Source organism: Caretta caretta, chromosome 1 (assembly GCF_965140235.1).
Source record: "Caretta caretta isolate rCarCar2 chromosome 1, rCarCar1.hap1, whole genome shotgun sequence".
NCBI classification, from domain to species: Eukaryota; Metazoa; Chordata; order Testudines; family Cheloniidae; genus Caretta; species Caretta caretta.
This window is the reverse complement of record NC_134206.1, coordinates 13,169,548-13,192,424: the sequence shown is the minus strand read 5'-3', so window position 1 is coordinate 13,192,424 and position 22,877 is coordinate 13,169,548. Positions and strand designations below refer to the sequence as shown.

General features: G+C 49.3%; 1 protein-coding gene across 2 annotated transcripts in view; it reads left to right on the top strand.

The window, feature by feature from the left end:
* P2RY6 (pyrimidinergic receptor P2Y6) overlaps nucleotides 1–22,877 on the top strand; it is a 92,314-nt gene that overhangs the window by 45,792 nt on the left and 23,645 nt on the right. Inside the window, exon 1 of one of the 2 annotated variants that reach the window (XM_075126036.1) lies at nucleotides 10,054–10,247. The exons of the other annotated variant lie outside the window; for it this stretch is intronic. The gene's annotated coding sequence lies outside the window, so the exon portion shown is untranslated. Of the gene's footprint in view, nucleotides 1–10,053; nucleotides 10,248–22,877 lie in introns of those variants that run through there. 2 annotated transcript variants of the gene reach the window in all.

Here is a 22,877-nt window from a genome sequence, read left to right as displayed (position 1 = left end):
GATTGTGTCTTGCTCAGATACTACAGTGATGGGGGCTATATAAGTATCTAAACTAGTTTTAATACAGTGGGATTTGGTTTTAGTTGCACCTGCTTATAGGGTGAAATATCCAGAGGAGGGACCCAACGTTAGGCCTGCGTATTCCCACAAGCCTTATGCTAGGCCCTCTGCACGGGGGTGAATTTGAGTGGCGCCTACTCCTTCCCCAAGGCATCTGTGCAGGGGTGACTATCACCTGTAGCGATCGCTGCAGGTCGACAGCTCCTTTCCAAAAGCTACTCTGGGATGGTGCGGACGTGTCTCTGCTGTCGCTGAGCCCTGGGATACTTGACTCTAACGGTCAGCTTGACAGTCTTTGCTTTCTTTCTGGGGCAGGAAAAAGTTTTGCCCCTTTTTGACAGCCCCAGGGCCCCAGGTCCCCAGGTTAGGCATGTTGCAGCTTCTGGGAGTGACCACCAGAGGCAGTGAAAATGTGCCTAGCAGAATTCCTTCCCACCTAACAAAACTGATACTTTACTTGCATGCCTAGGTTGTATTAGGCAATTGCACGGATCTGGATTTAGTGATCATGCTAATACAACAGCCAATTAAAAAGAAAATGGTTTGTATTATGGTAGCACCTAGAAGCCCCAACTGATATCACGGCCCTTTTGTGCTAGGTGCTGTACAAACACATGGGGAGAGACAGTCCTTGAATGAAAGAGATTATCAGCCAAACAGACAAAGGGTAGATGGGGAAACTGAGGCACAGAGGGAGGAAATGGCACCGCTGTGAACAGAAACCAAGTATCCTGTGGCAAAGGGGGAAGAGCACTGGGGTTGGGGTGGGAGGGCAATCTAAACAACACCAGCCTTGTTCTTTCAAGCTCCACCAATCTCTGCTCTTCCCAGGGGGGTGGGGTGGGAGAGAGATTCTCTGTTCTTCTCTTTGCTTTTAGCGAAGGGGCAGAAATCCTCTACTGTGAAAGAGGAGAAGGAGAAGCAGATTAACCCGGAGACACTCGAGCAGCTATGACCTCTAGAAAGCATGATCTGGAGGCACCCTGCCAAACCCAGCACAGTGACCGAACCGTAGATGCACCCGTAGAAAGGCAGGAATGAATGGCTTCCTGTCAGCCCAAGCCAGGCAAAGCTTTCCAGTCCTGGAAGGTGATGATGGAAAGCACATGTCAGAGCTCGCACGTGTGCTGGCCCAAGGCTGGCTGACACCCTGGCCATATGAATTCCCAAAGACCTTTGTGCTGTATATTCAGCTAAACCCCATCTCCTAGAGTCACTGCTGCTCCATGAATGCAGAGCATCCAACAACAATTCCACTTCAGAGAGTGGGTAGCCATCCAAGGGGGAAGCCCAGGGGAAGCAAAACAGGAAGGGCCTGATCCTTTGAGGTGCTGAGCACCGGGAGCTCCAGCTGACTTCCAGATGTGGGACTCAGCCCCTCACAGAATCAGGTCCAAAAGGACTGACTGTTTTTCCTGCAGGTGCTGAGCCCCCATGTTGATTTCAGTGGCTGCTCCGAAGAGCCAGCTGCCCTTGCTTAGATGCCGAGCTGTTGATACCGGTGCCGAAGTGTGGGCACCTGGGTTGAAATGTTTCTTCTAAGCTACTCAGACAAGTGGGTGAGTTTGGCAGGGTGGTGAGAATGAACCCCCAGCAGCAAGGTGGAAATCTCTCTGGCAGGCACCGCCCACCAACACGCTAGTGGTCCAGTCCCTCGGGGCGCTGGGGACGGGACAGGAAGCGGGCAGGGTGCAGACTGGAGAAACGATCAAACCTGGCTAAGGGGAATGACCAGCCAGGCCCCACTGATGCTGAGGGCCAAGGGGATGTTACTGCATTGCCCAAGGACATTGACCTGGCTTACGCCAGGGTACCAGAGAGCTGAACCCTGGCCTGCTGTGTCTCGGGCCTTTCCTGCTTAGTGAAGATCAGTCACATGGGGCCTGAGCTGTGAAGTCAATGGAAAGGCTCCCACTGATGGGATCAGACCCATGGAGAGGAGACCCACCTCTATTCCCTGCCTCCCCCCATCAGAAATGCTCATAGACGTCGGAAGAGGGCCAGCTCCAGTCAGCAAGGGCTCTGCTGTCCCTAGCTCCTCCCATATCCCCCAACGGCGGAGGGACAGTGCAGTGACGGTTGTAGGAATGCAGCTTTCCGCAGACCCTCCGCAGATCCCGCGTGTGAGCCATCCCCGTGGGCTGCCGCAGGGTGCCCAGTGCAGGGTCTCCGCTGTTCACTCTGCAAGCACCACGCAGCCTGGCTCGCGTCCAAACCGTTGCCCTGGGCGGGGGGGGGGGGGGGGGGGAAGAGGAGGAATCACTGTATGCTCACATAATTACGGAGCAGTCCTGCTAATGGAAGGTAGCCCCTGGAACAATGATGATCCCCCCCCTCTCCTGCATTCTTGCATAATATGAGAAACTAACACCCTGGCTTGTTTACAGTCTATTTGTTGGACTGAAAGGAGGCGCTTTCCTGAGAGTAAACGCTTCTGTGCTCGGTTACCCGGCTGCACATTCAGAGCCACTAACTCGCTGGACTGTGGGCATCACAGGACAATCTGGCCCTTGTGTGCAGAAATGGGGCAGGGTACTCAAAGGAGGGGGACGTGGACCGGACAGGGGATGATGTGGAAAAATTGGAGAGAGTCCAGCGCAGGGCAACAAAAATGATTAGAGGACTGGAATACATGACTTATGAGGAGAGGCTGAGGGAACTGGGATTGTTTAGTCTGCAGAAGAGAAGAGTGAGGGGGGATTTGATAGCTGCTTTCAACTACCTGAAAGGGGGTTCCAAAGAGGATGGAGCTCGGCTGTTCTCAGTGTTAGCAGATGACAGAACAAGGAGTAATGGTCTCAAGTTGCAGTGGGGGAGGTTTAGGTTGGATATTAGGAAAAACTTTTTCACTAGGAGGGTGGTGAAGCACTGGAATGCGTTACCTAGGGAGGTGGTGGAATCTCCTTCCTTAGATATTTTTAAGGTCAGGCTTGACAAAGGCCTGGCTGGGATGATTTAGCTGGGGATCGGTCCTGCTTTGAGCAGGGGATTGGACTAGATGACCTCCTGAGGTCCCTTCCAACCCTGATAGTCTATGATTCTATGATCCCAGTAGAACGCAAACACCACCGACAGGCCTTTTTCTTGAGGCCTCTCTCTACCAGTTGTGACTGCAGAGCTAGCAGAGCCCCGGGGAATATCACTGCTGCCCTCCACCCCAGAGGGGGCTGCAGTTTGCTGGCGAGTGAAATGATCTCTTGCCTGTCTCGTGTCTGGGCCTGATCCTGCCCTACTGGCTCCCCCATGAGGCCTGCTAAGTGCTGAGGCCGGGAGAGTGTCAAGAGTCACCACTCCCACCTGGTGTTTTGGATGTGACTATCTGTCTAGATTAGGCGCTTATCTGGCCCTCACTCCCCTAGTGTCTGAGCACCTCACGCCCTTTTAACATATTTATCCTCACCCCACCCCTGGGAAGCAGGCCCGGGCTGCACAAATGGGGAACTGGGGCCCAGAGAGACTAAAGGTATGTCTGCACTACCCGCCAGATTGGCGGGCAGCGATCGATCCAGCGGGGATCAATTTATTGCGTCTAGTCTAGACGTGATAAATTGACCCCCCCAAGCGCTCTCCTGTCAACTCCTGTACTCCACTTCCGCGAGAGGCACAGGCGGAGTCGACTCACTGCAGTGAAGACGCCACGGTAAGTCGATCTAAGTATGTCAACTTCAGCTACGTTATTCACATAGCTGAAGTTGCTTAACTTAGATCGATTCCCCCCTCCCCCCGCAGTGTAGACCAGGGCTAAGTAAGTTGCCCAAGGTCACACAGAAAGTCTGTGTCGGAGCTGGGAATGGAACCCAACTCTCCTGAGTTCCTGGTAAGTTCCTTAACCACTGGACCTCTTGCAATGCTCTCTGGTGTTACTCCAGTTTGAGGCTGGCGTAACTCTGCTGGGAACAACAGCATTACCTATGGACAGAAGTGCGGAAACGCGAGTCGTAGCCACTGTTGTCGAACTCCATCACTAGCCCCTTCCTTCCAAGAATCTCCAAATATTCTTCCCACGCTAACTCCGTTTGCAAGTATAACGTAATGCATCACCTCCTCATCTCCCTCACCCCCCTGTGTACTGACACTGCCGGGTGGGTCGGAAAAGTTCACCTGCCCCATGTGATTTATTGAAACTTTGGGGTTCTCGATGCAACCAAGAGCCCTGCTCCCTCTTGTCCTGCCACGGTGAATACCAGCCTTTCAAAACCCCGGCTTTTTTTCTTTTGCTGCTCTGAAAGGGAAATGGGGACGCTGGATGTTTTCTGGCTTCGGCAACCTAGGCCCTGCAGATATCTGTGGGCTTGGCCAAACAGTGGTTGTCGTCTGTTTAAACTCTCCTCGAACTCCTTGGCCGGGCGTCAGCTCCTGCGGTTTGCTGTCCAAACTGGAGTCCCATTCCCAACGTGCTGAATCACTCGCGAGGTTTATTTGTTCAGTGAAATATCAATACACAAAAAAAGGCTGGATGTGCGCCCTGTGCCTCCAGAGACTTCGTTAAGGACAGTGTCACTGCTCCTTCCTGGCGCTTGGCCGCTGCGTTGCTATTAAGCAATTACTGATGTATTCGGCGCTGGGTTTTCCAGGAGCATGACTAATATCCTCTCTGTAAAGGGGTGTGGGACCTGGGCTCTTTCAGCTCCAGTTGCAATCAGTCGTGCGTTCGCATTGTCTTTGCCATATTTGTGCTCCTGCGGTTGCTTCGTTTCAGGGAGGCAAATTTCCATGCTTGCAGCTCAGAAGAGGTCTGCCGCTCACAGGCAACAGAGAAGGGTCTCCTGCTTATGGCTCTATGATCTGACTGAAGCTCCCAGCCCTTTCTCTGTCGGCCTTGGGCTTGTCATGGTTTGTCGCTATTGTCCTTGTGGAGCCATATACACCACTGCAAAGTGAGCGTGAAATGAACCTCTTCTGATCCGGTGGCACTTCACACCCACACTGTACTAGCCCGCAAGGCAGGGCAACAGAAAATCCGGCTCCCTGTGTCTCAGTTACCCAAGTGTAACACGGGAAGGTTACGCCTTCCCCACCTCGCAGGGATGTTGCACTGACGCGTTCCGTGATGACTGTAAGACGCTCAGATTCGAGAGTAACAGGAGCCAAGCTAGGATCTAGCTCTGTGGTCCCCAAGCTGTGGGGTGCATCCCCCTAAAGGGGCATGGAGAAACGTCTGGAGGGGTGCCACCCAGCTCTGCTCCGGCCCCAGCCCTGGCTGCAGCTCAGCCCCCGGGCCACAGCTCCGCTCCCGGCTCCACTCCCAGCCCGGGTGGGGCACAGACCCATTCCGTTATTGGGGGAAGGAGGGCGCAAAAGGAAAAGTTTGGGCACCACTGATCTAGATAGAGAGGTCTGTAGCAATGCTGGTGTCTGTGCTCTAGGAACAAAGGAAGAGCTTCAACCTACAGGCCTTCATACAGATGGAACTTCTGTTATTATGTTCAATGCCAACAGTGTGCTCAGAGCGGGACAATACACACAAATAACAACTGTCCCTGCCACAAAGAGCTTACAGCCTGAAAGGCAGATGGGATGCATGGGATACCCAGAGTCTGGAGATCATTTAGGTGGGGTTTACTCTCCCAACACATTCTGTGGTGATGGACACCAATGGCAGAATCTGGTTGGCTGCATTGTTCAGCAACTTGCTTCTTCTTGACAGCAGGGAAGAAGTGGGTTTTGTGGAGAGACTGCATGTAAAGAAGTTTGTGGTGCTTTGTTGAACTGGGATGGGGGAGTCATCCCACAGGTAGGGGGAAGTGTGGGGAGAACACACAGAAATGGGAATCAGAGAAGAAGATGAAGGAGCATTGAAGTTGGCATCAGGGATGCAGTAGAGGGGTAGATTGGGTGAGACGGGAGCTGAGGTCCTGAAGCAGATCAGGGTTGGAGCTGTGTAGAGTCTCGAACCTTTAAACTGATTGTATGGGGTGAGCAGAGGGATGCGAAGAGGTCAGGGGGGTTTGACATGGTCAGACCAACAGGTCTGGAAGAACATTGTGGCAGTCGTCAGTAGACCGAAGGGGGTGATGTGGGTCTCTAGGGAAGCCAGACAGGAGAAGATGGTCACAATAACCGAGAGGGAAGGCAATGGTGGCATGGACAAGCATTTCCACCCAGACAAAGAGGAAGGATTGGCTCTTGTGTATGTTGTGGAAGAAGAAGCATCAGGATTGGACGTGGCCTGGATGTGTGGGGAGCAGGAGGGCTGAAAGATGACCCCACAAGTTGGGATGGGTGTCAAGAGAGAAGAACAGGGAAGAGGAGAGAGTTGGAGAGATAAGAGGTCTCTGCTTTGGTCATGTGTTAAGCTCCTGTTGCTTCTCCTCCTTATATAGCTGTATCCCACCAGCGGAGGCAGCTAGCTGAGGTTCTCCTCATTCCCACTGGCTTTTACAAGCCCCCTCGCTCTTTGCCATGAAAAGAGTGAGCACGTGCAGAAGCAGCCAAATATGAGGAGGATTCATGGGTTCCAAGGCCAGAAGGAACCATTGTGATAATCTAGTGATCTCCTGTATAATGAGCCACAGAACTTCCCCAAAAATAATGCCTAGAGCACAGCTTTTAGAAAAATATACAATCTTGATTTAAAAATCATCAGTGATGGAAAATCCACCACAACCCTTGGTAAGTTGTTCCAGTGGTTAATTACTCCCATTGTTAAAAACTTACAGTTTATTTCCAGCCTGACTTTGTCTAGCTTCAACTTCTAGCCATTGGAATGTGTTAGATCTTTCTCTGCTAGATTGAAGAGCCCATTATTAAATATTTGTTCCCCATACAGGTATTTATAGACTGTATTCACCTCTTAATCTCTTTGTTAAGATAACTAGATTGAGCTCCTTGAGTCCATCCCGATTAGGAATGTTTTCTAATCCTTTATCATTCTTGTGGCTCTTCTCTGAACCCTCTCCAATCTATCAGCATCCTTCTTGAATTGTGGGTACCAGAACTGGTCAAAGTATTTCAGCAGTAGTTGCACCAGGGTCAAATACAGAGGTAAAATAACCTCTCTGTTCCTATTCAAGATTCCCCTGTTTATGCATCCAAGCATCACATTAGCCCTTTTGGCCACAGCGTCACACTAGGAGCTCATGATCAGCTGGTTATCCACCATGATGCCCAAATCTTTTTCAGGGTCACTGCTTCCTAGGATAGAGTGCCCCATCCTATAAGTTTGTTCCTATATGTATACAGTTACATTTAACTGTATTAAAATACATTTATTGTTTGCGCCCAATTGACCAAGTGACCCAGATCGCTCTGAATCAGTGACCTGTCCTCTTTGTTATTTACCTCTCTTCCAATTTTTGCGTCATTTGCAAACTTTATCAATGATGATTTTATGGTTTCTTCCTGGTCATTGATAAAGATGTTCAATAGTAGAGGGCCAAGAACAGATCCCTGCAGGACCCCACGGGAAACACACCCTCTTGATGACTATTCCCCGTTTACAGTTACATTCTGAGACCTATCAGTTAGCAGGTTTTTAATCCACTTAATGTGTGCCAGGTTAATTTTATATAGTTCTAATTTTTAATCAAAATGTCAGGCAGCACCAAATCAAATGTCTTACAACAGAAGTCTAAATATATGACTTCAGCATTTTACCTTTATCTTCCATTTGTTATATATTTTTATTTTTTACAACTGCTTTCACTTCCCCTCTAAACCAGGTTGGTGGGTTTTTTTTTAACCAGCCTTCTTCCTCACTTGTGCGATTGTGGCTTTTTGGCTATCAATAAGGTGTTCTTAAATGATTGCCAATTATCACTCTGATTTTTCTGATTAAATTCTTCCTTCCAGCTGATTTGGCTCATAATTGCTTTCATCTTTGTGAAATTGGCCCTATTAAAGGCCAAGTATGTATATTACTGGTCTGGGCTTTATTCTGCGTGCACATTAGAAATCTGATCAAGTCATGATCACTTGTACCTAAGCTACCATTGACTTTTTGTTCTGTGATCAGCTCTTTTGTATCTGTTAGGACGAGGTCTAACATAGAATTCCCTCACGTTGGCTGCAACGTTTTTTGAGTTAAGAAACTGTCATCTACAATGTTTAGAAATTCCAAGGCTGTTTTAGTACTGGCAGCATGAGATCCCCAGCATCAGTCATTCACACTGAAGCCCTGCATGATCACACAGGTTTTTTTCCCCTACGTATTATAGGTAATTCCATCAGGAAGTGGTCGTGCTGTTCCCTAGTATGATTTGAAAGTCTACAGCAGATACAACCAAGACCCCATCTTGTGCTTTCTCTGTTAGGACGTTGATCCGTAAGCATTCAAGATCATTTTCTTCTGAGTTACCTGTGACTTGGAAACAGGTATTGCCTGTGTCAAGGTTCCTCCCCCACTCTGAACTCTAGAGTACAGATGTGGGGACCTGCATGAAAAACCTCCTAAGCTTATCTTTACCAGCTTAGGTCAAAACTTCCCCAAGGTACAAAATATTACACCCGTTATCCTTGGAATGGCCGCTACCACCACCAAACTAATACTGGTTACTGGGGAAGAGCTGTTTGGACGCGTCTTTCCCCCCAAAATACTTCCCAAAACCTTGCACCCCACTTCCTGGACAAGGTTTGGTAAAAAGCCTCACCAATTTGCCTAGGTGACTACAGACCCAGACCCTTGGATCTTAAGAACAATGAACAATCCTCCCAACACTTGCACCCCCCCTCTCCTGGGAAATGTTGGATAAAAAGCCTCACCAATTTGCATAGGTGACCACAGACCCAAACCCTTGGATCTGAGAACAATGAAAAAGCATTCAGTTTTTACAAGAAGACTTTTAATAAAAAATAGAAGTAAATAGAAATAAAGAAATCCCCCCCTGTAAAATCAGGATGGTAGATATCTTACAGGGTAATTAGATTCAAAACATAGGGAACCCCTCTAGGCAAAACCGTAAGTTACAAAAAAGATGCACAGACAGAAATAGTTATTCTATTCAGCACAATTCTTTTCTCAGCCATTTAAAGAAATCATAATCTAACACATACCTAGCTAGATTACTTACTAAAAGTTCTAAGACTCCATTCCTGTTCTGTCCCTGGCAAAGAGCAGCATACAGACAGACACAGACCCTTTGTTTCTCTCCCTCCTCCCAGCTTTTGAAAGTATCTTGTCTCCTCATTGGTCATTTTGGTCAGGTGCCAGCGAGGTTACCTTTAGCTTCTTAACCCTTTACAGGTGAGAGGAGCTTTCCCCTGGCCAGGAGGGATTTCAAAGGGGTTTACCCTTCCCTTTATATTTATGACAGCCTGTTTGACATAGAGTGCCACCCCCCCTCCCCTTTTGCCCACTCAAGACTTCCTAAATAGATTATAACCATCGAACCATGGCATCTACCAGCTCTACACAAGCCATCGGCCAGTGGTCCGTGGCTACCTGGAGAGCAAGTGTCCATGGACAGGCCGTAGGGCAGGAACCATTGCTCTTATCCCTCTATAGGGTGTCTTTTATAGCCTAGTCCATTTGATGACAATAGCTATCCTCCTCTGCTGGAGCCAAGTCCCTTCCAAAGGCAGGTGTGTCCTTGAGACTCTAATAGACAAATCTGGCCTCATTAACCTCACATCACTGTTCTCTGTTCAGTTCAGGTGTGGATCCAATTTTAATAGTAAACAAACAAATGCAATGGGCTGACCCCAGTCTTCCTCCCCATCCCCGTCTCTGGCCCTCTAGCTCCGATTTCCACCAGTGCAACCAGGGTAGGGCTCACTCTGTCTGTGACTTACATAGCAATTCTTATCACTAGCACACTTGATTGCTGCAAAGCTCTTCATTCCGGTCTTTCTCTGCTATCCTACATCCTCTTATCTGGACCCAGGATGTGGTTGCTGGACTCCACTGACAGGCCAGATTTGCTGATCCTATCACTCTTGTGCTTGTTCCTCACTCTGGCACCCGAGACATCAATCAGTTGACTTTCCGGTTCTGCTTCTTTTATTTCCAGCCCTTTGCAGCCTATATAACCATCTCCTCGGGCTGAGCTCCTACTGCTGTTCCCCCAGCATCCCAGCACTCAACCTGAGCAGAACACAATATTCAGACCGGCCCATCTGCCTCGTTGAGCTGAGCTGCAGGGATGCTGTGTTCTGCAAGCATGGGGGCAAGATGTTCGCTCTTTGGGTAAACCCCCTCTGCCCCACCAGCCAAGCACCCTGTCCCATCCGCCTCCCTGAGAACAGCGGTGGTAAGTGATGGACTGTGTGTAGGAGGCATGGAGCTAGGTGAATAATCTCCCAGTGGCAGCCAAAGCCCCATTGCTCGGCATTTTTAAAATCGGCTTGAACAAAGATCGCTGCCCTGGGAGGGAGGGGTCTGGGTGACCTCACAGAGATGGAAAGGAACCTCTCTGGAGGCTGGGAGCAAGGCAGGAGGTGGGAGGGTCGCCTTGGAGGTGTGTTCACAAACTTGAACCTGCAGGAGCCTCTTTGCATCATGAACTGAACTCCGGGTTCAGCCTGTGACTCCCCATCATGAACCAGACCCTGTAGGTTTCTCGGCTCTACTCCCCTCTCTCCAGCCACGGCCTGAGGGTCCTCTGGGCTTCTGGCAGCTGGCCTGCAGCACCTTCCTCTCCTACTTAGGTAATAGGGTGATGCGGGGGGGTGGGCATAAAATGTCTAATCTAAGTAGATCAATGTCTAAGCAGATGGTCCAGGGTGAGGGTGTTATCCTGCAATTCAGGAGACTTGGTTTCAATTCCCACTACGGCCACAGCCTCCCTGTGAGACCACGGGGAAATGTCTCTTTGTGCCTCAGTTTCTCCTGGTATAAAATAAGGATCATGCTTCTCTACCTCACAGGGGTCTGGTGAAGATAAATCATTGAAAGACTGTGAGGTGCTGGGGTGGTTGGCAATAGGATCCATGTAAGTTTTGTATGTAGGTGCAGCAAGAGATTAATTCGCTATTGCTTGTAAAATGCGTAAAAGACAAAAGGCATTGTACGAATGCTGGTGTCTTCTATTCCTGGCTGCCTGGATTACCGTATTTTCAACACTTTATCATCTCTAGCGACTTGTATGTAATAGCAGCATTTAAACACTCTTGCGCACTATGTAAAATCTGAGGACCTCGCACTTTGGCATGCAGGCATTGGTACTGTTAGATCTGTCTGCGAGCAGGCCGATGCATCTTGTTCGGGTGTGTGTACTTTTTAAACCTCAGTGGGGCAGGGAAACCAACTAGCCCTAACTTTGCCTAGTTTAATTTTGATCATTTAGGGCTCAATCCAATTCTAATGGAAATCAATGGGAATCTTTCCCTTGCTTTCAGTGGGAGTTGGACCTGTAGCATCTGATGCTTTTTACTGCCACTGGTTGTTAAAGAGTGTGTGTGTGTGAGAGAGAGAGACAGACACACACACACATTTCAAATCTTCGTTGGCTGATCTGTTCTCTTATTCTTCCTGCTGTGGCTTTTATTCCCCATGGAATGGTTTGGCTCCAGTGGTAGCTTGGGAAGTGGGTTGAGGTTGAATCATAGAATAGGCTGGTGGCTACTGAGACCACTGTTGTGACTGACTTATGCACACACCCCTGTCTCTACTATTATCTTCTACTGTATATGTTACAGTAGCCCCAAGGGGTTAAATCCTAATTTGTGACCTCCCTGGGGGCAGGGCTTGTTGCCTGGTCCCTGACTAATCCTGGGCCATGGATGGATCACAGCTGCTCGGGAGCCCTCACTGCATTAGACCTGGCCCCGTGGCTTGTTTTTCACGGTTAGACGTAGCCCTTGTGCAGCACTTTCCTCGTCGGAACCCTTTGCAAATGTTACAGAGAAAACCCCGTCTTTAGAGGAAGGATTCCAGTTAAAGAGCATTAGGACTAAATACCAGGACCGAGCCCAAATTCATCCCTGTGGCAACTCTGTTTCGTGGGGGGGAGAAAACCTGGATTTGTGCTGGAAATGGCCCACCTTGATTATCATACACATTGTAAGGAGAGTGATCACTTTAGATAAACTATTACCAGCAGGAGAGTGGGGTGGGGGGAGAGAAAACCTTTTGTAGTGGTAAACACCCATTTTTTCATGGTTTGTGTGTATAAAAAGATCTTCTACACTTTCCACAGTATGCATCCGATGAAGTGAGCTGTAGCTCACGAAAGCTTATGCTCAAATAAATTGGTTAGTCTCTAAGGTGCCACAAGTCCTCCTTTTCTTTTTGCGAATACAGACTAACACGGCTGCTACTCTGAAATCTGTTAAGGTCACTAGATTTACACCAGAGAATGAATTGGCCCCTTAATTTGAATGATTAGAATGGAAACCAGAAGGACTCAGGAGGTAGCTCCCAGAGCTCTGCTCTTGGTGTAAGGCTTTATCCAAGGTTCCCGGCCGTTCTTCCATTGTCATCTAAGCTGCGCCACCTAGTGGGCCCATGCGTGAAATGCATCCCTAACCACGCCCGCTGCAGCCACACTTATGGGGCTTGGTTCTCCTTGCAGCAGTGTAACTGCATTGATTGAGTTGTTCCTGATTTATCTTCATAAATGATCTGGAGGATGGTGTGGATTGCACTCTCAGCAAATTTGCGGATGATACTAAACTGGGAGGAGTGGTAGATACGCTGGAGGGGAGGGATAGGATACAGAAGGACCTAGACAAATTGGAGGATTGGGCCAAAAGAAATCTGATGAGGTTCAATAAGGATAAGTGCAGGGTCCTGCACTTAGGACGGAAGAACCCAATGCACAGCTACAGACTAGGGACCGAATGGCTAGGCAGCAGTTCTGCGGAAAAGGACCTAGGGGTGACAGTGGACGAGAAGCTGGATATGAGTCAGCAGTGTGCCCTTGTTGCCAAGAAGGCCAATGGCATTTTGGGATGTATAAGTAGGGGCATAGCGAGCAGATCGAGGGACGTGATCGTTCCCCTCTATTCGACATTGGTGAGGCCTCATCTGGAGTACTGTGTCCAGTTTTGGGCCCCACACTTCAAGAAGGATGTGGATAAATTGGAGAGAGTCCAGTGAAGGGCAACAAAAATGATTAGGGGTCTGGAACACATGAGTTATGAGGAGAGGCTGAGGGAGCTGGGATTGTTTAGCCTGCAGAAGAGAAGAATGAGGGGGGATTTGATAGCTGCTTTCAACTACCTGAAAGGGGGTTCCAAAGAGGATGGCTCTAGACTGTTCTCAATGGTAGCAGATGACAGAACGAGGAGTAATGGTCTCAAGCTGCAGTGGGGGAGGTTTAGATTGGATATTAGGAAAAACTTTTTCACTAAGAGGGTGGTGAAACACTGGAATGCGTTACCTAGGGAGGTGGTAGAATCTCCTTCCTTAGAGGTTTTTAAGGTCAGGCTTGACAAAGCCCTGGCTGGGATGATTTAACTGGGAATTGGTCCTGCTTCGAGCAGGGGGTTGGACTAGATGACCTTCTGGGGTCCCTTCCAACCCTTATATTCTATGATTCTATGATTTACACGAGCATAGCCATGAGGCGGAGCAGACCAGTTGTATGGGCTCAAGGACAAAGCAGATTGTTTCCCCAGCTGGGGGAGGTGATAGTATGACATCTTGAATTCCTGTAGCCCTGCAGTAAAAGTAAAAGTAAAAGTCTTGCCCCCTTTTGTCAGCATCATGCCCAGAAAGCATCTAATGCCCGCGCTCTAGAGGGTGCACTGGCTTTCTGTTCATTCTCCTATGCCACTCACTCAGCTGAGGGTTTTTTTATCCAGAACCGACTGAATAGGAGCTCCGAGCTGGATGCTGTAGCGAAGAGGGCTAACGTCTGGATGTATTAATGGGGGAATATCGAGCAGGGCCAGGGAGCTGCTGTTTCCTCTGCCTATGGCACTGCTGGGACCGTTGCATCCTCTTCTGTGGCCCACACTTTGAAAACCAGTGTCAAAACTGGAGAGGGTTTAGAGAAGAGCCACAGAAAGTATTTGTGGTCCTTAGAGTGAGAGACTTAAGGAACTCCATCCATTTAGCATATTGAAGAGAAGGTTGTGAAGGAGTTGAATTGCAGTATAAATACCCACACAGGGAGAAGCTTTTTACCTTTTAGAGGGCTTTTTACCATGGGGCTGGAAGGGCCCACCAGGTAATCCAGATCAGTCCCTGTGTAGTCAGCCTGGGCTTAGCCTTCATCTCTTTACGTCTCCTGCCCCTGGGTTCCCTCCAGAACCACCACTCTTGGGCAATCCTGCTATTGCCTGCGGGAGCTGAGCTCGCTCCTTGGGTCCTTTGAGTCTATTTTCCTCCAGTTCCCGTCCCTGCCGCTCAGAACCAGCTACAGGCCACTGACACAGGGCAGGTGTCCAGAGCCCCTCTCAGGGTTGCAGTGTTTGCCCTACACAAGGAAGGGAAAAGGGAAGGCTAGTCACTGCCTCGGGCTGGGGGCTGCCCTGGCTACTGGGCTCCATAGCAACCTCTCCTCTTGGACAAATCCCTCCCCTCTCTGCACTGTGGCCAGCTTCACCCTTTTCAGTCCCCTTCTCCACATGGCGCCCGCTTTGCCAGTGTGCCCGTCTGGCGCTTCCAGAGTGCAGAGACACGGCTTAGCTGGCTGTCAGTGTGTCCCTGTCACATCCCGCTGTCGCAGGTGCCCCTGTCATATCATCCCGTTCAGAACGTGGTCAAGTTCCCTCTTCAGACCACGTACATCGTGTGCCCCACTGCTCCTGTTAGGAGGCCGCCCCAGACCCTCACTCCTCTCATGGTCAGAAACCTTCTGATTTCCAGCCTGAGTCTACTCATGGCCAGTTCCTACTCTAGCTCTTCTCCCTTCCTGGTGTTCACCCCCCGGATGTAGTTATAGAGCAATCAGGTCCCCTCTCAGATTTTGTTTAGCTGGACTGGCCAAACAAAACGCTTTTAGGCTATGTCGACGCTCGCACTTTTGTCAGTATAACGTATGTCGCTCATGGGTGTGAAAAAACACACACGCACCCCCGAGTGACGTAAGTGACACCGACAGAAGCGCCCATGTGGACAGCACCATGTCGGCAGGAGAGCGTCTCTCCCTGACATCGCGACCGCCGCTCACTGGGGGTGGTTTAATGGTGTCGACGGGAGCGCTCTCTCCTGTCGGCATGGAGCAGCTACACGAGCGATCTTACAGCAATGCAGCCACACTAGTACAGCTGTGCCGCGGTACACGCTCTAGTCTAGACGTGGCCTTAGTTTTCCCTCAGTAATAATAATCCTGTGACGGAGTGGGGAGTATTGACTTGGGAATGTTGGGTGGGACTTTTCCTGGGACTGTCTGCACTGGTGCTGGATGGTGGCGGGATATCAGGGGGCGACTTCACTTGAGGGACGATGGGAGAGCATGTAACCTCAGCCCAGAAGGGGGTTGGGGCCAGGTGACACCTTCTGCCCAGGAAACTGGAGAAAGGCTGGAGGAAGAGCCGGGGTGTGTGGCTGGGGGTGATGGCTAGAGGGGGTTTCAGTTTGGAGCTGGCTGGGGAAATGGAGGGAGGCCCAGAACGGGGTCTGGGCTCCCTACCCCACAAGATGGACCTGACTGAGGGGTCCTGTTCCTGTACATGCACGCTCTGTTTTGGACTGTGTTCCTGCCGTCTAATAAACCTTCTGTTTTACTGGCTGGCTGAGAGTCACAGTGAATCGCAGGAAGTGGGAGGTGCAGGGCCCTGACTCCCGCACACTCCATGACAAATACCTAGCTCTTATATAGTGCTTTTCCCCAGACAAAGGTATAACAAGATCCAGTATCATATGTTGGAAGTCAGCAACATTCAAACTGGAAAGAAGATGCAAATTTTTCACAGTAAGAATAAATAACCATTGGAATAGATTATCACAGAGTGTGAATTCTGTATCACTTGGGGGCTTGACATCGAGGTTGGATACACTCCTGTTCACCAGTACGTTGTTCAGAGAGAAGGAGGAATCACTGCAGGGGTTTCATTGGCTGTGTTACGCAGGAGGTCAGACTGTGGGATGGATCACTTGATGATTACCTGTTCTGTTCATTCCCTCTGGAGCACCTGGCATCATCCACTGTCAGAAGACAGGATACTGGGCTAGATGGACCTTTGTTCTGATCCAGTGTGGCCGTTCTTATGTAGGTGATCATAGTGTTCCTTTTTAGCCTTGAAATTTATGACCCTGTAAAGTAATTTGCATTCCAGCTATGCCAGAGACAGCCACAGAAAAGCTCAGATACCATGGTGAGGGGTGCAGTAGAACGGAACAGCTGTTCTACTGATGTCAGCTGGGAAGCTTTATCTAACAGCCCCTGGACAGGACATCCTCAGCTTGGGGGCCCTTGCAATTCATCTCCCCTACCGAGCTTCGACTGGGCACAAGTTAGTTGACTTCCAGGGCCAGGAGTGAAGCTCGTCTGCTCTTTCAGGCCGTTACCCAACGGGAGGAATTCTCGGGAGGATCTGGAGCTGTTCGGGGAAGTGAGTCTATTTAGTCTTTTTTTTTTTTAATTTGCATACACGTTGCACAGTCCAATTGTGTGGCCAGATTGTTTGGCCATCATTGCTGACGGATGGGTTAGACACCGATGTGATGCTCAGTGCCTGGGATATTTAAGGCCAATTAATTGTTCTTGGCTTGATTTCCTGGGCACTTCAGTGGGAGCCCAGAACATAAGAACGGCCATATTGGGTCAGACCAAAGGTCCATCTAGCCCAATATCCTGTCTTCTGGCAGTGGCCAATGCCAGGTACCCCAGACGGAATGAACAGAACAGGTCATCATCAAGTGATCTATCCCCTGTTTCCCATTTCCAGCTTCTGGCGAACAGAGCCTACGAACACCGTCCCTGCCCATCCTGGCTAATAGCCATTGATGGACCTATCCAACAGGCAAATAAATAGCCCAGCACCTTTGTAAGGCTCTTTATTTGTATCCAAGCCCAACTGTTGTTTGGTGCATGTGAATTAAATCCTGACACAACCAAATAAATATGATTTAGGTAGTAGATCTGGAAAATGACACAGAGAAGGCATCAAAATCCAGGGTCTCCCATGCACAAGGCATGCAGTCACTTGAGCAGCGGTGAGCCCCAAAGACCAGAAGAACTTGGTGCTGATTCATTGAGCTCCTCAGAAAATCTGGGTGGAGCCCTTTGAAAATTCTGGGCTAATTAGCCTCATTTCAAGCCATAGCAGCATGGTGAATCTTTTGTGTCCAACAGTATAGGTCAGAATCCAGACGAAGGGATTGGATCCCATGAGTTACACCAGATGTGACTGGATCATGGGGCGTTTGTATAATCAGGAGTCAATACACCAGGGGGACAGGCAGGTGGTTGATTAAGAAGAGAGTTTTGAACAGCTGGGGGGTTGTGTATTTGGATTCAGTGATATGCAAGGTTATATCATCGGGGAAGGATCTTCCCTTTCGTGAAATATTAGCCAGCCTTTAGTCCCCGTCACAACAATGCTATGTCTTTTTTCTTTTTAAGGGAAGGTTGTGAAGGGGCCCTGGCAAGGTATTTTCCATACATTTTACTATTATAGTCCTTTTTTAAATAACTCTGGAAGCTGACGCGTGCTTCCATGCTGGACTGGTGTTTTTTTCCATCACACACACACACATTGGCTTGTTCTGTCATTTGTTCAGGAGTTCTTGGCTGCTGGTGGTTGCACGCAAGGGCGTGTGTGTGTGTGTGTGTGTGTGTGTGTGTGTGTGTGTGTGTGTGTTAAAATCAGTATTAGGACCTGATCCTGCAAGGGCAACCATATGGGTGGACCCTTGTACCCATGACTTCAACAGGTCTTCACATGGGCACAAGGGCCCACTCTGGGGGGAGGAGGATCTCTGCAGGATCAGGGCATTAAAGAGCTCACGTTTAAAAACAGCATGAATAGCTGAGGCATGACCTGCTGAGATGCTGGCATTGAAGTTAGTGCAGCTGTGCCATTTTACACCTGGTGAGAATCTGGTCAGTGATGCTATTCCCCTTCACGCCAGCTGAGGATCTGGCCCAACATTTGTGAAGCATGGGACAAACGTTACCACAGAGGTGTTCTGTAATGCTAGTTACACTTGATGCTGACACAGTTTTTAATCCCACCAATGGCATGGCGGGATGGGTTATCGCTGGCGTTGCACAAAGAGCTGTGTATGTAATTTATACTGTCTTCTCCAGATTGGCTCCTAGCTGGGTCAGCAAGGGACCAATCCCTCTGCACTGTAGAAGCCTTTGAAAGTGCTCCTTGCTAACCTGACCAGGGGCAAAACCGGCTGCAGAGAGAAATCTGTCAGGAGATTGGGTCCTATTCCCCACTCCCCTGCTGTCTCCTCAGGTGAAGTCCTATATTTTCTAAAGTGGCCTCTAACTTCGGGATTTTGTACACCTGGGACCTGATTTTTCAGAACTACTTAGCTGCTTGCAGCTGTTATTGACTTCAGCTGGAACTATGGAACCCCTGAAAATTAGGCCCCGGGCACCTCAAATTGGGCACCTAAAATTAGAGGCTGCTTATGAAAACATGGGTGTTCACTGCCTCAGTGTCCCCACCTTTGAAATGGGTCTGTCGGGCCTGATCTCAAAGCTGTAACTGACATGCATAAGAAATTGTGTATTCAAGTGCTTAGAATATTTAAGTGCTTAGAGTTCCATGCCTGGATGCTGCAAGAGAAGAGCAAAATTTCATTATCGTTATTACAAAACCGCTGATATTCGCGCTGCTTTACAGAAATGCTGATGCAACTTTTACAGCAGCAGGCTCTGCGTTCTGTGCCGAATGGACAAGTGTTTTCTGTTTCCTTTCCTGTGATGTTTTCGTTGTGCTGCTTGAATGATAAAAGGAAGTCTTGCCACAACAGAAAAATCACTTAGCAAAACTCTCAGATGCTGGCCATGTTTTCAGGGGCTGAATGACGGGCTTTTCTTTGGCAAACTTGGATTCATAAGCTCTGCACTACAAAGCAAGTGATTAGAAAAGAAATCCATAGAAATTAGACTAGCAATACCAGCCTGAAGATGGTATGGGAGTGGCTTTTATATTTTGTTTCTGGGAAATAATCTTCATGGGTACTTTTTGCAAAATACTGGTAAGTTATCAATCTCTTTATCTCTTCTGATGTTTGATATTCCACCCGACAGGTATGTGAAGTGGCTTCTGTGCTATATAGGTAGGTGGTAATACTAGGGATGTAGGGTAACATTTTCAAAAGCACCTGAAATGACCCAGGAGACATAGGGTATTTCTGCACAGCAAAACAAAAACCCCCACAGCAGTGAGTTCAGAGCTCAGCTCTGTGAGGCTACAAATATCAGTGTAGACATAACCTGCTATTTTTAGCCCTGCAGTGCAAGCCTGATTCACTTGACCCGGATTCGGAGGCTTGTTGCAGCAGGTTTGGTGGGAGGTTTTCTTTTTGCTGTGTACATGTACTTGAAGTCCCACTGACACTCAGTTTACTGGGAGCTGGATGGTCACACCTAATATACGTAGCTCCATTATTGAAAATCCATGGGATTTGGGCTCCTAAGTCACTTAGGAGCTTTTAAAAATTGCACCCACAGTGCGTACATCTGTAGATCTGAAAGTGCTTTATAAGGGAAGTATCATTCTCCCTGTGTAACAAATGGGGAAACTGAGGCACATAGCAATGAAGCGACTTGCCTGAGGTCACACAGTGAGTCAGTTGTAGAGCGAGGTGTAGAACCCAGCACACTTGACTCCCAGTCCTGTGCCCAACCCACCAGACCATGTGACATCCTATGTATTAGTTTTTGGTCGTAAACTGGTTAGTGAAAAGAACAGGAGTACTTGTGGCACCTTAGAGACTAACCAATTTATTTGAGCATAAGCTTTCGTGAGCTACAGCTCACTTCATCGGATGCATAAAGTGGAAAATACAGTGAAGAGATTTATATACACACAGACCATGAAAAAATACACATTGTAAGGAGAGTGATCACTTAAAATGAGCTATTACCAGCAGGAGAGTGGGGTGGGGGGAGAGAAAACCTTTTGAAGTGATAATCAAGGTGGGCCATTTCCAGCACATTTCTGGCCCACCTTGATTATCACTTCAAAAGGTTTTATCTCCCCCCACCTCACTCTCCTGCTGGTAATAGCTCATCTTAAGTGATCACTCTCCTTACAATGTGTATTTTTTCATGGTCTGTGTGTATATAAATCTCCTCATTGTATTTTCCACTTTCAGCATCCGATGAAGTGAGCTGTAGCTCACGAAAGCTTATGCTCAAATAAATTGGTTAGTCTCTAAGGTGCCACAAGTCCTCCTTTTCTTTTAACTGGTTTGGAATTTTCCAACCAGCTGAGCTTTCTCATCACTGTAACCAAGCAGAGCAGCTCTGACAGCGCTAGGCAGACAAAGGCACTGGCTAGCAAGGCATGGATTCTGTTCCTGAAATGTTTCAGTCCCTCCAAGATTGGGCCTCATTATGCTAGGTGCTGTAAGTACACGTAGGAGGGGCCGGTCCCTGCCCTGGAGAGCTAGCAGTCTAAGCGGACAAAGGATTAGAGGGGAAAGAGCAGCACAGAGAGGTGAAGTGATTTGCTTGTGGTCCGTGGCAGAGTTGGGAATAGAGCCCCACATTTCTTGCTACTTCACCCACTGCTCTATGTACTAGGGCAAACTGCTGCTGGACCAAGTATATGACAGGAGAATGCAGTGTCATTTCAGAAGCTCCTGAGGATTTATTTGGTGCACTCCGTCCAAGGGCAAACAATGGGCTTTGTATTTCTAGTCTCTCTTTATTCTATCCTTAGGTATTTATCCTGCCCTCATCATCACAGTATTTGAGCACCTCCAGTCATGTATTATGTGACAACGCACAGTCAGCCCGTGGAACTCATTGCCAGGGGATGTTGTGAATGCCAGAAAGATAACTGGGCTCAAAAATGAATTAGAGGAGTCCTAGCAGGATAGGTCCATCAATGGCTATTAGCCAAGAGGGTCAGGGATGCACCCCCATGCCCTGCGTGTCCCTAAACCTCTGACTGCCAGATGCTGGGACTCGCTGACAGGGGATGGCTCACTTGATAATTGCCCTATTCTGTTAATTCCTTCTGAAGAACCTTGTCCTTGGCCACTGTTGGAAGACAGGATGCTGAGCTAGATGGACCATTGGTCTGACCCAGGATGGCCGTTTTTGTGATATAACTGACATTTGTCACATGTGGTTCATTCTCTCTGTATCCCTCCCCCAGGGGAAGAATTGTGCATAGAGTGGAGGGCTTTTATGTCCATGTTTCTTTACATTTACATTAGAGAAGACAGGTCAGAGAACTGTCTCTTGCCCTGGGAGCAGAAGATGGGGAGGTTTTGATCGCCCTTAATTTCTGGAGTTCATTCCACTGCTTGGATCAGCCCCCCCAGGGCGCTTCACCCTTATTGCAGAGCACTCCACTGTGCCAGAGGGGGCAGTTATTGACTATAGTCTTCATCCTAGAGCTTTAGATAATCTTAGGCACCCTGGGCCCAGGCCATGGAAAACCGTGAAGAGATGGACCAAGCCCTTGACCCTGACTCTCCGGGAAGCCAATGTCGGGAGCAGAAGACAGGGACGGTGCAGTCTTGGTGGCCTGGGTTGCTGAGGAGACGCATTGCTGTATTCTGTAGTAGCTGGAGGGAGACATCCTGTCTGATGGGGGTGATACTGAATGAGCCCATCAGATACAGGGAAATCACCCCCTCCCTCCCTGGAGTCTGATGGCCAGATAGTCACCAGGGCATCCCAGGAGCCTCTTTGGGTACGTCTGCACTGCAGCAAAAAACCCACAGCACTGTCTCTGAGCCTGGGTCAATAGACGCGATCTTGCGGGACTCAAAATTGGCAGTGTAGCCGTTTTGAGCTGGGCTCCAAGACCCACCCGCCTCGCAGGGTTTCAGAGCCTGCCCTCCGCCCGAGCCTGAATGTCTACACTGCTATTTTTTGACCACCACACACCCACCCCCTCCCCGAGCCGCCCGAGTCCGCTGATCCGGGCCAGCAACAGCCGTGCCACAGGGCTTTTAATGCAGTGCAGAGGAACCCTTCCAATACAGAACTCTTATTACAGGGGCGTCGAGCAGCCTCCCGTAGGGGGAATGGAATGGATGGTGCGTCCGCCTGCGTGCGAAAGAGCAAGGGATTAATAGCGGATACTCAACCCCAGGCCTGGCCCAACTCCCCGTGCAGCACTGGCAGACGCCCTTTATGGCTGGCCTGCTGCACCGCTGCTAGTCTCGATCTCTGCCCCCCCAAGAAAGAGCTCTGTGCTGGCTTCACAGTGACGATAATGCTTTGACTTACAGTTAGCGCTTTCTGCCGGGGGATGTCAACGGGCTTGGCAAATCCTAGCGTGTGTAGCCTCACCACCCCCCCGGGAGAAGTAAGCCGTGGTAGCCATGTTCTTGGGGGCGGGGAACGAGACTCAGGGAGGTGGAGTGATTTGCCTAAGGACCCAGCAGTACAGTGCTGGCAGAGTTGGGAAGAGAAGCCAGATCCCCAGGCTCCAGCCACAAAACCATCCTTAGCAGCATGCTCAGAGAAGGTCTGCTGGGGATTTAAACACTCCCTGTTCAGAATCTCAGCTGCTGCCGTACCCAGGCTCAGGAGCTAGAGGTGCAGCCTGAACCCCCGGGAGTCCCAGCCACCTCTCCCCCAATCTAATGACTGCAGCAGCCAGTTCTCGAAATGCCAAACACACTCTCAGCCCAGGAGCAGGACAGTCACTTGGGCTGCGGCCACGAGCTCTTCCTCTCATTGGATTCCTTCTCGTTTTTGTTTCCTTCTTGGACCCGGTGAGCCACAGCCTCAGGCTGTCGGGGAGGGGATGTGACAGCCAACACACGGCCACTAGAGAGGCTGGAATTGAAAGAGGAATTGGTGGCACCAGGCCCAGCTGCCTTGCAGTAGCTCAGC